The sequence below is a fragment of the Suricata suricatta genome, chromosome 4 (assembly GCF_006229205.1).
Source record: "Suricata suricatta isolate VVHF042 chromosome 4, meerkat_22Aug2017_6uvM2_HiC, whole genome shotgun sequence".
In the NCBI taxonomy this organism is placed as follows: Eukaryota; Metazoa; Chordata; class Mammalia; order Carnivora; family Herpestidae; genus Suricata; species Suricata suricatta.
The window spans coordinates 145,974,098-145,979,156 of NC_043703.1; the positions used below are offsets into that span (position 1 = coordinate 145,974,098).

General features: G+C 52.0%; 1 protein-coding gene across 2 annotated transcripts in view; it reads left to right on the forward strand.

The window, feature by feature from the left end:
* The first annotated feature begins 4,483 nt into the window (after nucleotides 1-4,483).
* Nucleotides 4,484-5,059, forward strand: part of DNMT3A (DNA methyltransferase 3 alpha) — a 98,738-nt gene continuing 98,162 nt past the window's right edge. The window contains exon 1 of one of the 2 annotated variants that reach the window (XM_029938181.1): nucleotides 4,484-4,542. The gene's annotated coding sequence lies outside the window, so the exon portion shown is untranslated. Of the gene's footprint in view, nucleotides 4,543-4,775; nucleotides 4,899-5,059 lie in introns of those variants that run through there. The other variant, XM_029938178.1, reaches the window with a different exon arrangement.

Below are 5,059 nucleotides of genomic sequence, written 5' to 3' on the forward strand. Positions count from 1 at the left end.
GGCTTTATGGAAGTAATCTCAAATTCCCAGACCTGGGGGTTGCTCAAGGTCTGAAGGAATCCCAGGAAGCCAGGACCAAGAAAAAAGCTGGCTCTCCCCCAGAGAGACTTCTTCCCTGTCTGTGCAGCCAAGGAGGGCAATGAACCTGGGAGAACCCCAGGCCCCACACCTGGATCCACTGCGGAGAAGTGAGTCCCGGAAGCCCAGCCAGCAGCATGTGGTGGAGGCCATGGTCTGACAACTCCTAACCGCTCTTTCCCTTCTCTTGCAAAGTCAATCCTTACCGTGGATAATCTGTTTTCTGTCCGCCATCATAGATTCGGTGTTTGGGGTGGTTAAATTTGTAATTTAGCCACCATTATAAAAAAGAAGCCACATCCAAACCTCATTGAGAGAAATGCACATTACTCAGAGATCCTGATTTTAGAGCTGGTCATGACTTGGATTATCTTCCTTTGGGAAGGAGATCAAGTGCATTTTTAGTTGTAGATGGCGTGGGCTCTTCATTTTAGTAGGAACGTTTTAAAAAATGTCTTTTTTATTGAGGTGAAATTCACATACCATCAATCATTTAAAAATGCACAAGTCGGTGGCACGCGGTACCTCTGCAATGTTGTACCGCCACTGCCCTATCAGGTAGGCAGAGTGTTTGGCAAGTGCTTACGTGGGGAGAGAAGGTACACGCGGATGCTGGGCGGCGATGGGGGGATGTGCAATGTGTTTGTCCAGCGCCCCTCGCTTTGGGGAACAGCTCTGCTCCTACTCCCTGGAGTGCTGGCTGGATCTGTCTGCCCCAGTGCCACGCCTGTCCTCACCTATGGGGATGGGCATGTGACCCAGGCTATCCTCCTGGCTGTAGAACCGGGGTCAGGTTGGGCTTGTGACCAAGGCCCGAACAATTGAAGTAACCCTTGGAACTTTTCTGCTAGGGACAGCACCTTTGGTGAGGGGGACCATGAAAAACAAAATGGGACAGTTATGTGTCTCAGACGTTGAGGCTCGATGTGGAGAAGGGGTCGTTGCTACAGGATGCGGAGCTCCATGTCCTGGAAGGATTGGGCACTTCCTAGGAGAAAACAGTGTTCTCCCACTGGGATTCTAAGCTGGGAGAATGTAGACCTCAGGCTGCTGGCTGCCATCTTGGAGTCTGTTTCAAGGAGGAGAGAAAGTGCCAACGCAGTGGGGAGCAGACAGTGATGGAGACAGCGAGGTCAGGAGCTAGCATTTGAGACCCTGGATTTACCTCATCCTGAATCTCCAACCCTGGGCTTCCCCATCATCTAAACTCTAAACTACTGAATCCCTGTGTTTGTTTAAACCAGTTTAGGCTGGGATTCTGTCCCGTGTGACTGAGAGTCTTGACTAATCTAACAGCCCACGTGGAAGGTAGGTGGAAGTATCACCATTTGCTGTCGATGAAGAACCTACGTGGATAGCAATCCATGATGCAGCGCTCCTGGTGGGTGTGACAGCAGTGAATATTAAGGTGGCCCAAGTGGTGAGTCACAGCGGGGTTGAAATCACCGAGCAGGAGGGAAGCTGAGCCAGGTCTGGACATTAGGGAGGAGGTGCTGCCAAGGCAGGTGGGATGGTTTCAGAAGCCAACTCAGGTGGAGGACATAAGGTCCAGCGGAGTGCGGGGCCAAGGGTAGACCCTTGTCTGAGTCAGACGTGTGGGAACTGAGTCTCTCCCTCGAGAACCGCTGGGTGGAAGACGCTAGAGGAACACGTTTTCAGGGAGGGAGTTGGAAGGGCCCCTGGGGTAGTCACTGGTGCTGGTTGCTAAATACGTTGGTTCTCCCTGCTTTAAGGTTTGTGGTAGTGATTACTTCCTGGATCTTGGTAGTTGAATGGAGCCATATGACTGGTTCCAGCCAATGAGTGACCAATGGCTATTGTCAGTGTAATGCTCTCTAGCGCCCTCCTTGAGATGATGACTCTTTCGTCAGCCAGGGTCCCAGAATATTCCATGAGTTCTATCCTTCTTCAGACTTGTCACAGACACATAACAGGAACAGGAAAAGAAACGTTATGAGTTTTTTAAAAAAAAAATAAATAGATTTAATTTATAGTTGTACCATGTTCAATTTTTTTATTGTGGTAAAATATGTATAACATAAAATTGCCATCTGAACTATTTTTAAGTGTACAGTTCAGAGGCATTATGTATATTCACTGTCGCCACCACCCATCTCCAGAACACTTTTCATCTTCCAAAATCGAAGCTCTGTCCTCACTAAACACTGACTTCCCACTGCTCCTTACCCACCCGGCCCACTTCCTGGCCACTGCTGTTGTACTTTGTTTTCGTGAATTTGACCTCTCTATGTCCTCATGTAAGTGGAATCACACAATTTTCGTCTGTTGGTGTCTGACTTATTTCACTTAGCATAACGTCTTCATGTTTTATCCATGTTGGAACAGGTATTAGAATTCTCTTCCTTTTTAGGACCAAATAATATTCCACTGTATGTATATGCTACATTTTCTTATCTATTCGCGAACATCTTCACCTTTTGGCTGTTGTAAATAAAGTTGCTATGAACACTGGCATACAAATGTGTCTAAGAGTCTCTGCTTTCACAGACGGGGAATTGCTGGATCATACAGTTATTCTGGGCTTAATTTTTTGAGGAACCACCATACTGTTTTCCACAGAACTTTTGTGATTTTAAGTCACTAAAACTTGGGTTGTTTATTATTGCAGGATTGCCTAGCATATCCTGACCGACACTGCCCTTCACCCCAGCTAATCTAGGATCAACCAGGATTCTGCAGCCACAGTGGAGTGGACAGAAGCAAGGGGGTGCAGGGGCCCAAAGGCTAAATCAATCTGAGCTAGCCTCGGTGTGATGTGTGCTCAGGACGCGTAGGGTTCACTGGCGCCGATATGCCTCTTCCTGGGATCACCTGGAGGGTGATTTCAGCTTGTTAAGAGTAACTATGTCTAAAAGTATGTTGTGGGATGTGAGGGCGATCTGGCTGCGACATCTGTCACCCCATTGATCGCCAGGGTTGATTCGGCTGATCTGGCTGGCTAGGTGGGTGTCCCCTTCCTCCCTCACCGCTCTATGTGCGTCCCTCCTGAAGCTGCGCGCTCAGTCGAAGAGGACGACCATCCCCGATAGAGGAGGACCGTTCTTGGGTCAAGGGTATACGAGTAGCTGCGCTCCCCTGCTAGAACCTCCAAACAAGCTCTCAGGGTCCATTTGTAGGAGAACGCAGGGTAGTCAAGCTTCCAAGACTCCAGACACATCCAAATGAGGCGCTGCACGTGGCAGTCTGCCTTTCTTTAAAGAAAAAAAAAATAATAAAAGTACGTTGTGGTGATCTCAGAGTCAGATAAGCCAGACTTAGAATCCTGATTCTGTGGCTTCCCGACTGCGTGGCTTGGCTAAGCCTGAGTTTCTTCATTCGTAGAGTGAGGATAATATAAACTACCACATGGAGTTGTAAAGACTAAGGAAATGTGCCAAGTCTGATGCCTGGTGTACAGGACACACTTGGTAAACGGTCAGTATTTGGGGCACTATGATACAAGCCTTTGAGGAAGGGCGACGTATGGCAGCCATCTTTATAAATATGGTTTCCCCTTGGCCAAGCTTTAGAGTATTTGTGGATGCCCACCTTGACGTGGAAAGCCAAGTGGCAAGGAGCCTGCAATGTGCACATTCATTCAACCGATGTTTATTGAGAACCTACTAGGTGCCAAGTGCTGGGCTGCAGATGTGGTTCCTATCCTCATAGAAGAACCAGCATAAGTTTCTGGAACTGGCCAGTGGTTGTCCGAGCACACAGGGCCTGCTGTCAGTGGCATGGAGTGAGGTGGGAGGGCACTTGAGTGAGGCCAGGACAATTGTGTGGTGAATGGCCTCTGACCGTGAGGCTGGGGAGTTGGGGAGAGTCTGCAGGATCTGGAAGTATCATAGAGCTTCCAGAAGGATAACCTCTTGGATGAAAGTTCAGCTCTGTCTCAAAGAGTTAGGTAACTATCTGTGCTGTGCCCTCAACAGAGTGAAGCTGGTGGGGCAGAATGGAAAAGTGGACTGGTTTCAGCAGGGAGGGCCCAGGTGCCCACCTTAGGTAGCCCCTGCCCACAAGTGGGAGGGTGGGTGCCTGGGGAAGGGAGCACTCCATGTCCTGGGTCAGGGAGTTCAAGTAGCTGAAGTGCTAGGTGGAAGGGGGGTGCACAGTGGGAGAGGCCGGTGGAGGTACAGGGCAGAAGTGGAGAGCCAGTCTGGGGCGGCCAGGGGGACCAGCACCAAGCCTTAGAGGTAGTGATGAGCAGAGGGTGGCTATGCTGACGGAAGTAGACAGAGATGCCCCAAGTCAGAAACCTGGAGCCCGGAGAACTCTCTGGGAAATGAGAACAACCCCCGCAGGGAAGGGGTGAGTAAGCATGAGGGTGGAGAGTAGGTGTGCACAGAATCTTAGCGCTGGAAGGGATCTTCAATGTCATTTAGTTCAACCTCCCACCCCACGAAGTCTTTCAGTCTTCCACTGTCCAACTGAGGGCACTCAACTCTACTTGGACGCGTCAAGGTATGGGGAGCTCACTCCCTTTAAGGGGACTCATCCTATAAAGTCTCTAGGACTGGCGCCCCGACCTTGGCCCTGTGGAGTGGGCTAGCCTCCACTCGGCGGCGGCACCTGGCGGGGGTGGCGGGTCGGATGGGGATTGCTGCGCTGATGGGCCGGCGCTGCTGTCCCCAGCCCCAGTGCTGAGGCAGGCAGAGTGCAGTGGGCTCTGGTGGAGGTCGGGAGAACTGCAGGGTGAAGGCCGCCGGGGGCTCCAAGGGCTGCTGGGGGGAGGCACTGACACCGGCCCAGGGAGAGGAGGGGCCGCTGTCCCTGCGGCCAGTGCTGGATGCGGGGACCCAGCGCAGAGGCAGCGCCAGGTAGCGGGGCACCCCGTGGGGGGAGGGCTGCAGCAAGGCCCCCGGCAGAGTGGCCCGGAGCGCGGCGGAGCGAGGTGCCCAGGCCCAGCGCAGGGTCGGGGCGCTGCGGGGTCTGCCCCTCCGTCTTGCAGCGTGCGGGGACCCCCGGCGGGGCCGCAGAG